This window comes from Rhododendron vialii, chromosome 3a (assembly GCF_030253575.1).
Source record: "Rhododendron vialii isolate Sample 1 chromosome 3a, ASM3025357v1".
In the NCBI taxonomy this organism is placed as follows: domain Eukaryota; kingdom Viridiplantae; phylum Streptophyta; class Magnoliopsida; order Ericales; family Ericaceae; genus Rhododendron; species Rhododendron vialii.
In genome coordinates, this window is record NC_080559.1 from 21,119,969 (window position 1) to 21,137,340 (window position 17,372).

Genomic DNA, 17,372 nt, shown 5'->3' on the forward strand with positions numbered 1-17,372 from the left:
AAAAATACAAGAGTAAAAAAAAAAGTTGTCTTCGCCAAATGGCTACATGGGCTAAAAGATATGCGATGTTTCCAATCCATCTAGTAAGAGGGAAGGAAAACAACTCCATGGAAACAATACCTGTAACGCCCTGAATTTTGGGTACGTTAAAAAGACAATTTCATTGAAAACCTCAAAATAGAGTCTAGCTCTTTATTACAACAAAACTCTCACAAGAGTTCAGTATTTACACAAATGGAGGGGGGTTCTAGGGTTCCTAACTACAGCTCCTCAGCTCCTCCATTCTTGCCAGCTCCTCAACTCCAAAAGCCTCCACGGTGATCTGCTTACCCTGATCATCTACAAAATCTGACACATTATACCAGCGTCGCCACCGATATAATATGTCAGGGTCACCAAAAGGCAACACCGTGAGCTACAAAAGCTCAGCAGAAAAATCCCATACCTGCTAACCCATAACTTAAAAACAACAGGAAATAATAACACATCGATTTCCACATGATACATATATACGCAGCTAACAATGAAACATCCACATTCGTTAATCAACTATCATTGGTGTCCAAGATTCTCTGGGTTTCTCCTACGCAACTCATCGTAGACCGTGTCAACATTTTCATATACCAATTCATCTTTCAAAAATCATTTGTTTAACTCACAAAATTTGCATTGGTTCCGTACCACGGATAACCAAGCTACACACCCAACCTCGGTTCCGCCGCGCCGGTCTCCCGAGTATCCTCACAATGGTTCCGCCGCGCCGGGTTCCCATTGGCACACATTTGCATTGGCTCCGTACCGCGGATAACCAAGTCACACACCCAACCTCGATTCTGCCGCGCCGGGTTCCCGAGTAACCTCACAATGGTTCCGCCGTGCCGGGTTCCCATTGGCACACATTTGCATTGGCTCCGTACCGCGGATAACCAAGCTACAATTCAAAACCCTTGGTTCCGCCGCTCCGGGTTCCCAAGTATCCCACAATGATTCCGCCGCTCCGGGTTCTCATTGGGTTTTCGAAAAAAACTAAACCCTCGGTTCCGCCGCTCCGGGTTCCCGAGTATCCCCACAATGATTCCGCCGCTCCGGGTTCTCATTGGGTTTTCAAAAAAAACTAAACCCTCAGTTTCGCCGCTCCGGGTTCCCGAGTATCCCCACAATGATTCCGCCGCTCCGGGTTCTCATTGGGTTTTTCACAAATCTTACTTTTACACACGCACACACACAACTCACATAATGCCACCCAAAACCGGTCATTATGTTGTTTCAAAATATTTCCTTCCTCGGAAAACATTTCCTTTCATTAATCACACCCTAGGTGTCATGTTTCTACTTTCTCGATTCTCGTGTCTCGTTACATGCAAAGACTCCGCGGTAGGACAAAAGTAAGCAGGAATCATTCTAACAAGATCATCCAATTCTATATTACTTATCACGCTCAATCACCATTTATAGCATAACGCCACATGCATGTACGGACGCCCTTGGAGTGTATCACTTATGCTTTATTCAAAGCACAACACCACATGTACGGACGCCCTTGGAGTGAAATCACTTATGCTTTATCACACCACAAGTAATACAAGATACTCATATATGCATACTCATAACCATCTTAAATATCAACAATACAAATACTTAAAGTAAATAGGTAAAGATACACTTCATATAATTCGGAGTAGGGAGAATCTACCATTCTTTCTTAGCGATTCAAAATAACAACGTTATACTTGAGTAAGTAAATAAATAGTAAGTAAGGATTTCCTTACCGTTCTTCTAGGCGGTAGTAACGGCTTACGGACGGTAATCGGCGGTCGGACGGAGTAACTTCCTACGGTATGCCTTCGGGAGCTTCGAAAGAGAATGGTTTCTCTCGAAACTTCTTCTTGACTAACACTACTCTACTTTATGGATCGAAGGGTGGTCGGGTGGCGGTTTAGTGGCGGCCTAGGATGAGTTTCTTGAAGAACTCAAGAACAACTCAAGAACATGAAGAACAAAAGAAAGAACAAAGAAAGAACAAGATTTTTCTAGAGAGAGAAGTTGCTAGGTGAAGGTGTGAGTTGAATGCTTGGAATGGCTTGCTATTTATAGGCAAAACCTTGGGCTCTCCCTCTCCTCTCATGGCCGGCCTTCTCTCTCTCCAAATCCTCCATGGATTTGCTCCATTAAGTCATCAAATCACCTCACATGTCAAGCCATGCCTTGTCCAATCATATCTTAGGTGTAAGGCTATAGAATCAAGTAAGATCTTAGGCTTTTTAGGTGAATCTAGGTAATTATAACCTAGGTCTAGCTTGTAGTCAAATCTTAGGCTAATAAAGGCTAGGATAATGGCCCATCATAGGTTGTCATTAGGCAAATTAGACTTAGGCCTATTAGGTAGCTTGCATGGCTAGGATTGTGTACCTTGGATGGGATTATGGAAGATTTGTTTGGAAAGAAGGAGACAATGGTACAAGATTTGGTCTAAACAAATATAGAAGTACAAAGGAGGATAATGGAGAGTTAGTTTCTTAGCTAGGAAGGAAGATTCACCCATGGATTTGAAGTACAAAGAAGATCATGGGAATCAAGAGTGGTACAATCAAATCTTCCTCTTTCTTCCTTCTCTCTCTCTCTCTCCCTCTCTCCCTCTCTCCCTCTCTCTCGGCTACTCTCTCTCTCTCTCCCTCTCGACTTTCTCTCTCTTTCTCTCTCTCTCAGGTACACTATAGATATATATATATATATATACATATATAAATGCAAGAAAGAATAAGAAAGGTACAAAGTACAAGATTCTTTCCAAATCCAAAAACCATTAAACAAATCCAATTTAGGCACATGACCCATTAAATAAATAAACTAGTGTGCTAATGTACTCTAGGAAGATCAACTCCCCAATAAATTAATCCGATTGGGTACAAAACCCCAATATAAAATAATATAAGAGTACTTAGGAGAATCTTAGACCTTAAAGGCTACCAAGTACTTTTATAATAAACTAATATGTACTTTAGCACATGGGGTTTAAGAAAAAGACTAGTTTAATAAACCCCTGTACTTGGTTGAAAGATTAAACCTTTTACCCAATGGATAATAAATCTCCTAACTTTTATTGTCCAATGGACAATAGTAACTAGGAAACTTTTTATATTAAAATAATCAAAAGTTGTCTTTTAAAGCATGTGACAAAAGCCCTATATTTAAATATAGGTGTGGTACCAAGTACCTCAATTAAATAAAAAGCTAGGATTCTCCCCATTAGAATAATAATAAAGTACAAGTACTAGTTTAGTCAATAAAATACTAGAAAATCTAGGGTTTAGATATACCCCAATATTTTAATGTATAAAATCACATGGGAAATCCATACTTGATTTATTTAATTAAAACTTTGTACCTTGTTGGAAGATTGGGCTATTACCCAATGGATAATAGTTTCCCTTGCGGGTAAGGACCAATGGATAAAAGAAGTACAAGTACTTTTGTACTTAAAATAAGGTTTTGAAAAGACTACATGTACTTTAGTCAAATATTATAATGAAAAGCTTATTGTCCAATGAACAAAAATTACCCTAACACTATGGACCAATGGGTAAAGGCAAAGGTCCAAAAGGTTCATCTAGTAACTTGGTGAGTTTGGTTGCTCGGTTCCTCCAACTAGTTGGTTAGAAATTAACTAAATTGGTCAAGTAGGGTTTCTAGTCGAGACCGAAATCTAACTACGACGAAAATTATCAAGAAATCATATAGCCACTCAAGAGAAAATAAGTAATTCAAATATTTAACGAAATTTTTACTGACCAAAATTCAGGGGCGTTACAATACCAAAAGGAATAACATAATAATATGAAGGGTGTGACTCAATAGGTGACTCTTTAGCAGTGAGCACCCAAATTGAACCATTTTAGAGTATCCAAAACCTACTGCAGCTGGATTGAGGACAACAACAGTAAGAAGCAAAAAAGAACAACGGCATGAAGTAGCAGCAAGCAACCATAACAGCAGCAGCAACTGCAGTTTGCTTTGGCTTGAAAATAGCAGCCAACTCAGTGACTAGATAATGTCAACCAGGTAGTTAGAAACACCAATTGTAACATAGTCCTCTTAAGCATTCTCCAAAGAGATAGTAGTAAGGCAGTCACAAAATAACTAATAGTGACAACATGACAACAACAGCCGAAGTTTCAAACAGCAGCTGGTGCAACAGCTTAGGCAGTTAGTCGGCAATCAGCAGCAGCAGAGTGCATCCACAATGAATAGCTAGGGACATGCCCCCTAGAAAAACATAAACTTTCCAAGGGACAACCCCCCAAGGATAGGTCAAAACCAAATGAATATCTGCTAGAAGTTACAAACACCAGAAGCAGTAGCAGAAGCAGTAACAATTAGTAACCATACAGCAGTAATAAGCAACCGTAGCAGCAAAACAACAGAGGTAGACATGACATGCAAGCATAACATTGCCAATCAATAAAATCTAGCTAGTACAGCTAGTAGAGTAGACACTGTAACAACTGCTAATCAATTAAATCCAAACCAAAACCAAACCAAAAACACCTCAGATATGATATGAGGGTAGGTATGAAATAGCTATTAAGAGCCATACATAGAAACAAATAGAGAATGAACCAGAGAATGTAACCCTTGGTATGTATAATGCTCACACTTCTACTCCCTTGGAACCTCAAAACCCCTACTCTCTTATTGATACCAAGAGACGGGGATCCACCTTCTCCCTCCACTGTTTCCTCACATAATTCCCCCATTAAATATTACCTCCTCTCATAAGGAATGTTGGGGATCTAGCACACAACCCAGGTTATCGCACAATATAGTATGAACACTCATATGTTGTGGACTACTAAATTAGTTAGCCAAGAGTAAGATAACTACTTGAATAGTAGAACTAATAGAAACCCAAAGTGTGGAAATCTATGAGTGTGGCTGCTTTGAATGAATTGGTAGGCTTTAAAGGAGTGTTGCTGTAAAGCTGAATACCCCTTGAGCTTTAACCTGCAAATAAAATGACGTAAGTAGAAATCCAATAGAACAAGATATTTAGATTAAGCATGAATGTTCCACATAGAAAGTAAATGAGAAGGTCCCTTGAATTCTAAGGACAACAACTTACTTCTAACTTCATCTGGAATTTTGTTAGCAACCACTCCAGGAGGGCATCTAAGATTCTGGAACTTTCTGTAGTTCCTCTCAAGCCACAGTTGGTGCATATAAATTGTGAATACAAATTTAGCAATTATGATAGCTAAAGATTTACCCCGTAAATTGGGCAATTTACTTACCCACTGTTGCCAAGGGCCAACCCTACCATATGAGGGGTCTTTAGGGACAAAATACATCTAATCTATGTAGCCATGGGCACTCAAAGAACAGGTGGTCATGGGTTTCTACACCCATACACAGACTACAAGTGGAGGAAGATTTCATGCCAAACATTACCAATCTATCCTCATTAGATAACCTATTAAGGATGGCCATCCATGAGATCACACTGCACCTAGGAAGGTGCCCTGAAAACCATACCACTTTATACCAAGTGATAGTAGGAAAGTGTGTTCTCAAGTGATCCCAAAGGGATGAAATTGTAAATTTTCCAGTGGTAGTGAGAGTCCAGATACATCTATCTCCAATGGAATCATTGATGGAAACAACATGTAGATCAGATCTCACCTCATTAAGATCAGGTGATTGAGTCATTGGGTAGGCCCATTGACTGTCTCTAATGATGGCCTTCATAGTGACATCCTTAGGAAGTCCTTAATCATAGACTATTCTAAGTCCAAACCTTGGCAAAAGAGGGCCGAGGGGATGCCAATTGTCACACCACAAAGAGGTTAGTTGGCCATCCCCAATATTGTACTTAATGTGAGGTTGAACAAATGGTCTAAGGTTAAGTATTTTCCTCTAAACCCAGGAGGAGTCACTTGGAGTTTTAACACTCCAACAGCTCTTACCCTTAAGTAAATAAGACTTAACCCATTGGTACCACATAGATTGCTCCCCACCAGAGACAAGGAACCAAATGTGCTTGGCAACATCTGCCTTGTTCCAAACCTCCATAGATTTAAATCCTAATCTACCTTCCTTGACAGGAGACCAAAGGTGTTCCCATGAGACTTTGGCACTTGTCTTCTTAAGGTCAGGACCTGACTAGAAAAAGGCTCTAAGGATAGATTCAATCTCTTTAATTACCTTTTTAGGGAAAATAAAAAGAATTGACCAATAAGTTTGCATTGAAAATGGAATTGACTTAATCAATTATATTCTGCTAGCATAAGAGAGGTACCTATGAGTCCATGATTTAGTTTTGGCTACAATCCTGTCAACCATGACTTTACAATCAGTGTGCTTGAGTTTGGTGGATAGAAGAGGTACCCCCAAGTACCTAACTAGTAGAGTCCTTTTCTGGAAACCTAAAATATTCAAAATGGAAGCTCTAGTGGAAGGATTAACACTAGAGGAGAAGATGTCACTCTTGGAAGGGCTTGGTGAGAGTCCAGACAAAGCTTCAAACTCAGTCAAGGAGTTTTTAATGTGAGTAATGGAGCTCACCTCACCTTTACAAAAAATCATAAGATCATCTGCAAAGCAGAGGTTGTCAAGTTTGGTGGAGCCACATTTCCAATGAAACTTAAAATCAGGGAGGATAGACTTTTCCTTAAGGATACAAGTCAAAACGTCCATGACTATGACAAACAAGTAGGAAGACAATGGGTCACCTTTTTTTTAAACCTTTCTGTCTAGGAATATATCCTATTGCCTCCCCATTGAGGCACAGGGAGTAATTAGCTGTGGAGACACAAGCTTTCAACCATTGGATCATCTGAGGATGGAAATTCATGGATTCAAAGACATCCCAGAGGAAGTCCCATTTGACATTATCATAAGCCTTCATAATATCCAACTTCATGGCACACCTAGGGGAAGAGGAGTGTTTGTGGTAACCCATCATCAATTCCTGTGTAAGGAATATGTTATCAGTTATCCTCCTACCTTGTACGAATCTAGATTGGGCAGGATCAATAATTGGCAGGATAGGCTTGATTTTGTTGGCTAGGATTTTAGCAATACATTTATAGATCACATTACAACATGAAATAGGTCTGTAATCCCCTACCTTAGAAGGGTTGAGGACTTTAGGTACCAAAGCAACTAGAGTAGCATTAGCTTTCTTCAAAACCTGACCAGATTTAAAGAATAGTTTAACAGCTGAGGTCACCTCATGGCCTATCATAGGCCAAACTTTATGGAAGAATGTAGCATTGTAACCATCTGGACCAGGTGCTTTTTGAGGATTGAAAGACCAGAAGGTGTCCTTGATCTTTTTATCAGTTACCTCCATCACCATTTCCAAACTTTGGAAAGGAGTGAGTTTTCTAGTGATGAGTTGATGCATTCTAGAGGAACCAGTGTAATGATTCAGATGCTTGGTACCTAACAGATTAGTGTAGTAGTTGATGAAGGTCTGCTTAACCAACTCTCTATCCTGGGTGACAGATCCATCCTCCAAAATCAAACTAGATATTCTGTTTCTATTCCTAGAATTACTAATGGTTTTGAAGAAGAATGAGGAACATCGATCCCCCAACTTTAGCCATTGAATCCTTGATTTTTGCTTGGGAAAACTCTCTTCAGCCCTAGCATAAACAAAGTACTGCTTGCACAATTCCCTGTCAGTGGCTTGCTTTGAAGGATCACTAAGATTTAATCCTAGTTCTCTCTGGATGGCCTCTAATTGATTTCTATAGGAGGCCACTCTTGATGACAAATCATTGAACTCATTGGTATTTATCTTTTTAAGGTCTACCTGCAGATGCTTAAGCATCTCACAGACACAGTACATTGGGTTACCAATGATTACTTTCCTCTAAACCTGCTAAATAGTGTCAATGAATTTAGGGTGTTCAGTCAGAAAATTAAAAAACCTGAAAGGCCTTTTCTTTGGAGGTGAAGGGGCTGTCAAATAGACAATAGCAGGGGAGTGATCAGACGCTCTAGGGTTGAGAAAATGAGCATTGGACCAACAGAAGTACTTGATCCAACTTTCATTAACCAGAACCCTATCAATCTTGGTGCTGATGTGGGCATCCCCTAGTTGTTTATTAGACCAAGTGTAGTGGCAACCAGAGTATCTAAGGTCAACTAGTTCAGTTGATTGAAGGCAAGTATTGAATTCTTCCATCCTGGGCATCCAAGTCCTATCCCCTCCTACTTTTTTAGTGGGATATTTAATGGCATTGAAATCTCCTAATACCACCCCCAATGGGTTACAACATAGATTTGCTATAAATCAGCCCAAAGTTGTTGCCTATCTAGGTAAGAATTAGCTCCATAGACAAAGGTGGCCACAAAGGTATAATGGCCATCACAGGAATGCACTTCACAATGGATAAACTGACTGGATTGACACAGTACTTGTACTTTAAACACTAATGGGTTCCAACAAATTAAAATTCTCCCCATAGGAAAGCAGGAATGGTTGCTAACAAAAATCCATTGAGGGAGAATAGTTTTGACAATTCTAGATACTTTGGGATCTTTAACCTTATGTTCAATGAATCCAACTAAGGATAACTTATTATTAAAGACCCAATTTTTTGCCTCCCTATGTTTGAGAGGGTCATTAAGACACCTCAAATTCCAAAAACCAAAATGTATAGATGAATAAACCATTAGACAATTCTTTTTACAACCACAAGTTACAAATCAGTATAAATGAGAGTGGAGTATAAATAGCACTCATATAACTATATATGAACAAAAAACAAAGAAAAGAGTGTTACTTCCTTGAGATGTGGGAAGAGCCTTTAGAAAAGCTCTTCTGCCTCCCCCTTTGCCCAGCTTTGTTAGAACCTCCCTTCGTCAGTTTGACTTCTGAAATGGCTAGAGGGTCACGGGGTTCTTTATTTTCAGCTCTCTTAGCAACTGATTTGGACAGTGTAGTAGGGGTAGAGATGGACTGGTTATCAACACTTGTCTCTTTCTCAGCCTTAGGATCATGTCAACCAGTTGCATTGTGTAAGTTTGTGGAACTAATCTCTAAAGAGGCTGCTGGCTCTGCCCTTTGATTGCTGCTTACTACTCCTTCTAGAACCACAAGTAACTCCTCCTCAGAATCAGTAAGCTTTTCCTCAGGAACAGTGGTTACAACTGGAGTGTGTGATTGTTAAGGTTCAACTGCTGGACGGATATTTACAGGGCAATTCTGCTGCCCTGTTTTTGATTGTTCACAGCCAACCTTTTGTTTACCATTACCTACTCTAGTCCAAACTTGAGCTGTAGGTTGTAGTGGAGGTGAAGAGGTAGAGGCTTCTCTAGCACATTTACTTGTATGATGCCCAAATACGCGGCATATGTTACACATTGGGGGTAGGACTTGGTATTCCACAGGAATAACAACAGATCCCCGTCAACTACAACTTTTACTTCATTAGGGAGGACTTGTTCAGCACTGACCTCAATGCAGATTCTAGCCTTTGTAGATTTAGTTTGTAGTAGACCTAGCTGTCTAGTAGTCTTAGAAAGGCATGGTCAACATGTAGAGGTTTTCCAATAGTACTAGCTACCCTACTCAGGCACTCTTGGTTCCACAGTTCCAATGGTAGGTCATGCAATTTCACCTAAGCTGGTATTTTGGTAGGCTATTCTCTAGCAGGCTTCATCATCCTGTGCCAATCCTTAAGTACAAGGTAATTTTGAGAAAAGAAATAGGGGTCCCCTTCAAGGACTTGCATCTTAGATTGTCCATCTTTGAATTCAAACAAGTAAAAGCCAGCCACATCAGGTTTCAAGCCACAAAATGCTCTTTCCATTGGTTCCTAGCAGTGGAAACTATTAGGAGATAAGCCATTTGTCCGTCAAGAAAGTGACCTACCAAGTATTTGTTCCATTTGCCCACATTAGTCAACTCTAGATCTATTTCCACCAGAGCTTCTTTCCCTCTCTGAAGATCATCCAATTTCATGTCCATAGAAGGGCTTTGCGACTGAAGGAGGGCAGCCCAGTTTTTAGGTTTAGGTTTTGGTTGATTCTAACCTAACTTGGGTTTGTAATTAAGTAGATGTATGTGAGTGAGGTTTTTGTTAACTACCTGGTGTTACTGAGGTATTACGTGGGGTTGATGAGATTGAGGTTAAGGAATGGCATTTGGATTTATTTGATGTGGTAGGTCTGTTTTGGAATCAACTCCTGGATTGAAAGTACTGTCTGAAGAAAAATGCGTGGGTGCATGTCCAGGTCTATAGGATCTGGGGTTGTACTCTAGATTTGGGTCACCTTCAACATAAGGATCCCTCTAGCATTGAACATAATTTTAGGGTTTGAGGTATGTACCTCCGATGGAAAACTGATGAGCTTGTTTGTATTGCCTTGAACAATAGCCTCTCGCTCCTCTTCTTCCAGTTTCAGACTCTCTTTGAAGAAGGCCTGCTAGAGTTTACTAGCCGGACTGGATTTGTTTAGGTAATTTGGGGCTGGTTGTATCTACTCCATACAGAGAAGAGGAAGGGATGGATCCCTGAACAGTGGATCTTTAGTGTGAGTCGCTTGTAAGGAACCGGTGAGGAATTCCTATCTCGGTAAATGTCAAGCTCCTAGGGTTCATTGAAATTGGAAGGTGGGTTTGAGAATTGTGAGAAGAATCGGAGTGAAGCTTTTGTTTTCTTTAACTTCATTTGAGTCAAGAGCCGTGATTCCTAGCCCATCCGCCATGGATAAAGTACCTTCTACCATCAGAGATCACCGAGGCTCACGAAATCGCTGGAATCGCCCATTCTCTTTGTCACACCCCACCCCGGCCCAGCACTCAAATGAGCCTAAACCGACGTGAGGGTGCAACATCAACCACCAACCCATTTCTATAACTCAAGTTTTAGCAACTAAATTATCCAACAACCATTTTATTGATAACGCAAAACTTAACGTTCTTACAAACACAGCGGAAGTCTTAAGAAAACATTAAACTATACAATAAACCAAATTTAAACATAGGCTGCAACTACATCCCTATCTACAAAATTTTGCCAAAACTAGTCCAGCCTTCCCGACGTGCTACCCTAAGCGAGCGTACAACCCCACGACGATCAGCAGTGGATATCTACAACGCCTGCAAAACTGGATTCCAAAATGGAATCCAGGAGTGTTATGAGACATGGATGCAATTCCATATTAAAGGTACAGCTAGAAGATATATCTCAACCAGTTAACCAGTGAACCAAGCAATTAAAAGCAACACCGGGCACAAAGCCAATAATTTAAGGCATAAAGCCTTTTGGCATTAAGCCAATCACCGGGCACACAGCCAATAGTTTAAGGCATAAAGCCATATGGCTTAAAGCCAATCACCGGGCACTAAGCCAACATTCAAGTTCAATTCAATATAGAATAACATCTATGAATCAAACACTCACCTTGTACTCCAAAAGAAAGTACAACTATGGTTTCGGTGCTCCTTGATTCACCGACTCGTCACCTATCCACAAGCCAAACATTTTAGTATAGAAATACTTTTAAGGCTTTAACAAATGCATTAACAATGTTCTGCATGAATTCAACTATTTAACGTATGCCGAACAAAAGTAAAATCACCAATTCGTACCCAAACCAAGAATTTCACAATTTCACACATTATCAACAGAACCACTGATCGATTTCTGACTATAGAATTCTATAGGTTTCAAAGAATACTACAAGACCACCACCACTAGCAAGAAGGCTTCTAGTACATCAATCTAGATATAAAATTTGCCCAAATTGGACTCCGAATGACTAAGATATGCTCCATTGAAATTACACATCTAAAACAGAAACTACAGACCCAGCAGAACAGTCTGCGATCGAATGCTCATTAAAAATCACACACTTAATCTTTTCCAATATTTCCAACGCCAAAACAACACCAACTGATCAAGGTTTAAGACTCAACAGCATCCATAGTCAGGAAGCATATTCAACTATGAGAAAATTGATTAAGAACACAGCTACAAAACCTGCCCAGAATTCCAGAATCACCAAAACCTGAACTTTAATTCAAAAACTGCTATAATCTAGAAAGAACCACGACACAACCCATACATATTCAGAAAGATATGCGAGTCTAGTTTCGGAATCAAGAAACGGTGCATAAAACCGGTACCCGAGCAAGAAGTTATGCCCGTTTTTCCAACATGTGTCTGGGCTGTCTGCCCAGACGCGAATCTGACTGCAGCCCGGTTCAAGATTTTTATCTTTTTCCATACTATTCAGAAAATTCTGAAATTTTTACAGCATAAACTAAACTCACAGAGGCACCTACAGTAAAATTATCAGAAAATAACATGATCGGTATGTCAACAAGAAATATTCATCAAAAACAGGACAGATTCAATTCTGCTCAAAACACAGTTATGCATATTCATTTGTTATACACGAATTTAAGCAAAAAGGGAGTGAAAATTACCTACTGAATTGAGGTTTCAATCACTCTTCCACCTTCTTTCCACCGTCTCTCTCTCTCTCTCCCTCTCTCTCTCTCTCTCCACGTTGGAACAACTCCCTGATGGGTTTCCTTTCTGTTTTTTTTTTCTTTCCCTTTTGATGACACACACACACACCACCTCACACAAACACACGGCACACATGCACCAATTTAAACAAAAAATTGCACTTTAGTCCTTAAGTTATTAAATATAACATTTAAGCACCTCAATTAAAAAGGATGTCACACTCTTGCTCTCTCTCATTCTTGTGTCAATTTTTTAATCCTGTTCCATGGGTGTTTCTTGTTCTTCTCTTGTAAATTTCATTTTTTAAGCTTAAGAATGGTTTAGAGTTAATTTTATGTACCAAAACTTAGAGGTGTTAACCTCTTTGATCAAATGTAGGCAAGAGTTAAGCTACTTGCCACATTTGAAGCTTGGAGCTATGTCCCTCTAAGTGTTTGTTTAGATGTCTCAAAAACCCTAGACAAACTCAACACCTTTGTTAAAAAGAGAAGAATAAGTCCATCCTTGTGTTATGGGTGTTGATTATCTCTAAACCTAGCCTTTAGTTTAATGTCCAGTCAAAAAGCCGTAGTTAGGTTAAGTAGCCATTTACTAAATCTCTCAGTTGGTTGTCTCAACGCTGAACTTTGGTTAGCGGTCCTAAAACTAAAAACTCTACGCAAGCAAACTTCCAATCAAATTATGGGTGCGCTCCTTATGGATTCGACCCCAGACTTCCGGATATTATGCTTTCAACCGACCTAGCCCTACGCTTGGGGTATTCATATTACAACACACATTAAGGTCGCAAGCATTTTTGGCGCCGTTGCCGAGGAGCGCTTTCTTTTATAGCTTATTTTGGAGGTTCGCCAAATCATTGTTAGTATCTCGCTTTATTTTACTTTGTGTAATTTGTACTTAATCTAGTGGATACTTCTAACCTGAGCCTCTCTCAAACGTGAGGTTTAACGACGCTAGAGTAAGTACAGATTATCTTTTCTTTTATTGTCCTTTCTTATCGAGGCGGTAGCATAGCCCCTCGAAGCTGTTGTTAAGAGGCGACGGCATAGCCCTTCTTCTTTTTTTGGTTAAATCAACTTGAAATTTAAAAAGAGGCTAACCGAATATACAGCCTACAAGTGGCATACCCAAGAGAAAAAGAAAAGAAAAACGAAAAGAAAAGAACAGAAAATTTGCCTAAGCCTAATGGCTACATAAGGTAAAAATGAGACACACTGTTTTCAATCCATCTTCCAAGAGGGAAGGAAAACAAACGAAAAGAGACTCTTAAGCCAAATGGCCACAAAGAACTAAAGCAAAAGATACCAATTGTTTCCATTTCATCTAAAAGAGGGAACGAAACCAAACAAAGACACACTATGCAGTAGGAAGAGCTGAGCTTGAGTCCTTTAGATTGAGCAACAACATAGCAGCAACTATTCGGGAACACAGCAAGGCATAGAAGCATATTACAATAGGCCTCCTACACAGCAGCCGCATGAGATATACAGACAGCTACAAAACAGGCCTAAAACAGACCAAAAAGGAGAAAGAAAAGAACTAGGGACAAGCCCCCTAGAAAGGCTTAAACATCCCTAGGGACAACCCCCCTAGGGTAGGTACAAAAGTTCCAATATATTTAAAGGCAGTCATCCCAAACTGGACTAATACAACGTAGCCAAAACCTGGACATAACCTATACATTATCTAAGGCACCCATTGCCACACCACATAGATCCAGGGACAACTTCCCACGGAAACCAATAGGAGCTGGACCTGAGCAGATTCAAAACAAGCAGCAACAACTGCATTAGAATGTAACAAATAGCAGCTGCCGCAGGAACCAACATTAACAAGAATCTGTGGCACAACATTAGAAACCACTTCAATAGTAGCTAACTGCCACCATTACAACAGCAGAGGCATGAAATAGCAAACAATAGTAGCAAATAGCAGCAGTAGCAGCAGCAAGCAAAAGGCCCTTAGTGCAGTCCAAACAAAGTGCAGCTGCCGTAGCAGCAATAAACAAAAGCAACCAAAGTAGCAGCAGAAAACAACAACCCAAAATGAGTAGAAAGCAGCAGCAAAAGTCACAAGAGGACTAGAAACAAGAGCAAAATAACAAAATCCAGAGGATCATCACAGTCCAAATCAATTAAGTCAAGGAACTAGAGAGCCCATTGCTATTATCTGCTCGCTCTACTCCTCCCTCGAAACCTAACACACCGATCAAACTAAAAGCAATAGGGCAGGTCTCAACTCCCTCGCCTCTCCCTCACAAAATGCCTCCCACTAATTATTACCTCCGCTCATAAGAAGATTGGGGCTCAAGCACACATCTCACAGAACCCTCATATGCTGGCACACTCAAATCCAACCGAGAGCAAAAGGAGGCCCACCTAAGACCTCCAAAACTGACCGCAAACAGAAACCAGTAAAGATTAATGTTACCTTGTAGATAGAAGTAATAACAATTATGGACCTGCCCAAATGAATCACAAAGCCACTAGAAAATACTTACAACCAGATTCCAACAAAAATAGAAAACATCACAGTAAATAAGTTTAAACAGTGTTCCACACATGTACAATCCCATATGCTTGTGAATGTGGCAATTTAGAATGTGATAAAAGCCTTGCTCTTACCATAGTGCAAATTTTATGAACTATCTCCCAAGAATTTCCTCTCTATAATTTCTAGAGAGAGAAAGGGGTTATCTCCGCTCAATCCATATATTCCTCCATTGATCCGATTCTCTGAGGATCCTATCCAAAGTCGGAACCATTACAAAATCAAATTTCTGAAACCAAACCTACTGTTTCCATTTGGTGGACGATTTGGATCCACTACTACAACAGGAAATGTCTACATTCCAAAACTCACCGATCCACGCCCCGTTTCTCTGGCTCAGTTCATCCAAGATCAGGACCCGACCATTGCAGGTAGCTCCTAAGTCTATACAGAGATGGACGGCGTCGGAGCTGTGGGTTCTGGTATGGGCTGTGGGTTTCGGGGTTTCTTGCCCCCACCTATCCATGCTCTAATCGCAGCCATTTGGAGCTATCTTTAAGGGTTTCTGGCTAGGTTCAGTCCCAGCTCTGGTAAATCAGAATAAATTCCATTGTTCCAATCCACCCCGTGGACCGACATCACAACAGGAAAGAGAGATGACCTCGAGTCCTAGCTCGTGGGTCCTATTACAAGAAAAGAAATCATCGGAGGGTAATTACTCGCCGAAAATGGGTACTGTTCAAAACCCATGTAAAAGGGAGAAGTATGGGTCACGGCCAAAGCTCGTCAAGATCTCCCCATTCTAGGTGACATGGCGGTAGGGCATAATCTGATTGTCCACAGCTGTCTTCACCAAACTGCAATCAATTACCCATTGCTACTTGTGGTGGGTCCATTTACTCTACAGATTCGGTCCGGAGCAGTCATCATTCCCAAGTTCGGAGCCTAATGGAGTGGAGCCTAGTTCTGCTCTATCGGGCCTCGCCGGTGATGATGGATGTGCTTGAGCAGTGGTGAATGTATAGTTCTTATTGACAGGTATAAACTTGTGGACATTTAGATTTTGATGAGAACCTTGATGGGCAGTCATCTGTTGAACTGAGATCGGGTTAATCGTTTGGATTTTAGCTCTTTGTTGAGCATCTTTAAATTTCTAGTTTCTTTGCTTCAATAGCCCGGTGGTTGAGCGTAGTATGAATGTAACCGTGGTTATCTTTGATTAGATTGGGGGCTAGCACTGGTTGAAAGGGGTAGCCTTCGTGTCGGTGCTTGGGCTCTGGTTGAAAGAGGTAGCCTCCAGAGCTGTCTTTGTCTAATTGGTGGTGTGGGCCGGTTGAAAGGGGTAGCTTCTGTGGCTATCATTGATTAGATTAGCCTGAGCTCTGATTGAAAGGGTAGCTTTGGTTTGCGGTTTGTCCTGTCTCACTTTTAGTTTATAGCGAGCCTAGGGGATTAGGTTGAGGGAGTAGTAGTCTGGATTGGGCGTGGTGTGCAGGGTGCTTAAAGGGGTAGCTTGTCGGATGCAGACATCTTCAGTTCGAGCCTCTTCTTGGTACTTAATTCCTTTGTAGTAGCCGTTCTCTTAGAGGTGGGTACTGTGTTCGACTCACTAGGTTAGATTGAAGTATTAGAATCTTTGTTTTCATATCCCTTCTCTAGCGGCTGTAGTGATTGGTATTTGGCTGAGGGCGGGTTGTCTTCTGGCAAGCCTTGAAAATTAGGTCGATGGAGTAGTAGATTGGTTGGTTGGGCGTGGTGTGCAGGGTTGGGCCCCCTGTCGGATGCTGTCATCCCCGGATCGAGCCTCTTATCTGTACCTAGTTTCTCTGTAGTAGCTGTTCAGCCTTCCCTCAAAGCCAAGTTGCTATGTTGCTGCATTTCCTCTGTGATGGTTCATCAGATGGTCATTTTTGACCATGACTTCCTTATCTTATAGCCTAGCCTGGCGGGCTGTGCCAGGCAGTAGTTAGCTTTCATGTCATTTACTTTAATCACAATCTAATTTGTTATTTACTTTAATTTACCTTACTCTCCATGCGGGTTATGCATGGTTTATCGCACTTTTTTCACTTTTCTTTTTTCCTTTTATTTTCCTCCTGGGGTATGCTCCTTGTAGGCTGCACATTCGGTTAACCTCTTTTAATTTCAAGCTAATTTACCCACAAAAAAAAAAAAAAAACTATCTCCCAAGTACAGGATTGATGTTGGAACTTCCTCAAATTTCTCTCAATCCAAATTTGATAAACCGTTACTGTGAAGCCCAATCTAATGATTACACTCTTAGGAGATTTGCCCTTAACATTTGATAACAAGGTTACCCAGTTTGCCCAAGATCTAGCAGGCCAAGTAACATGGAGTTTGGTCTGAATGGTTTTCCACACTTGCTTGGCGAAT

The 17,372-nt window shown here is 40.7% G+C and overlaps 2 long non-coding RNA genes across 2 annotated transcripts; both read right to left on the bottom strand.

Annotated features, from left to right (window-relative positions):
• Positions 1–10,888: 10,888 nt before the first annotated feature.
• LOC131320405 (uncharacterized) lies at positions 10,889–12,230 on the bottom strand. The gene is made up of 2 exons (XR_009198217.1): positions 11,415–12,230; positions 10,889–11,118 (listed from the first exon to the last, which is right to left on the bottom strand). It is a non-coding gene; the product is annotated as an uncharacterized LOC131320405 (long non-coding RNA).
• A 1,555-nt stretch (positions 12,231–13,785) lies between these two features.
• LOC131320406 (uncharacterized) lies at positions 13,786–17,151 on the bottom strand. The gene is made up of 2 exons (XR_009198218.1): positions 15,351–17,151; positions 13,786–15,232 (listed from the first exon to the last, which is right to left on the bottom strand). It is a non-coding gene; the product is annotated as an uncharacterized LOC131320406 (long non-coding RNA).
• Positions 17,152–17,372: the final 221 nt, after the last annotated feature.